Genomic DNA, 1126 nt, shown 5'->3' on the forward strand with positions numbered 1-1126 from the left:
AAATAAAAAAACACAATTCCATTCACAATAGCCACAAAAAAAAATGAAATACCTTGGCATCTTCCTAACCAGAGATGTGAAAGACCTTTACAATGAAAATTACAAAACACTGCTCAAAGAAATAAAAGCTGACACGAACAAGTGGAAAAATATCCCATGCTCATGGATCGGAAGAATCAACATTGTGAAGATGTCCATCTTACCTAAGGCAATCTACAAATTCAATGCAATACCCATTAAATTACCAACAACATTCTTCTCAGACCTAGAAAAAACAACACAGGAATTCATATGGAAACACAAACGTCCAAGAATAGCCAGAACAATCCTCAGCAAAAAAAACAAAGCAGGCGGTATCACAATACCAGACTTCAAACTTTACTATAAAGCTACAATCATCAAAACAGCTTGGTATTGGTACAGGAACAGGCATATAGATCAATGGAACAGAATTGAGATTCCAGAAGCAAAACCTCAATTCCTCAACCAACTCATCTTCGACAAAGCCCCCACCACCTACCAGTGGGGAGAGGAGAACCTATTCAGTAAATGGTGCTGGGAAAACTGGCTGACCACATGCAGAAGATTGAAACAGGACCCCTATCTATCCCCATGCACAAAGGTTAACTCCAAATGGATCAGAGACCTAAATGTAAAACCTCAAACCATAAGAACCTTAGAAAAGGAAGGAAATACTCTCATGGAAATCGGAACTGGCATCCAATTCCTGTACAAAACCCGAAACGCACAGGACTTAAGATAGAAGATAGACAAATGGGACCTTATTAAACTGACAAGCTTCTGCAAAGCCAAAGAAACCATCAAGAGAGCAGGGAGACAGCCTACAGACTGGGAAAAAGTATTTGCCAACTCTAGGTCTGACAAAGGCTTAACATCCTGGATCTACAAGGAACTGAAACGTACTGAAAAGAAGAAAAGAAACAACCCCATTATAAAATGGGCAAAAGATATGAACAGACACTTCACAAAAGAAGACATTCGAGAAGCCAACAAACACATGAAGAAATGCTCAACCTCACTAATCATCAGGGAGATGCAAATCAAAACCACACTGAGATACCACCTAACTCCAGTCAGAATGGCAATTATCAAAAACTCAAAAAAA

Source organism: Carlito syrichta, unplaced genomic scaffold, assembly GCF_000164805.1.
Source record: "Carlito syrichta isolate Samal-C Ts95f unplaced genomic scaffold, Tarsius_syrichta-2.0.1 Scaffold304786, whole genome shotgun sequence".
Classification (NCBI taxonomy): Eukaryota; Metazoa; Chordata; class Mammalia; order Primates; family Tarsiidae; genus Carlito; species Carlito syrichta.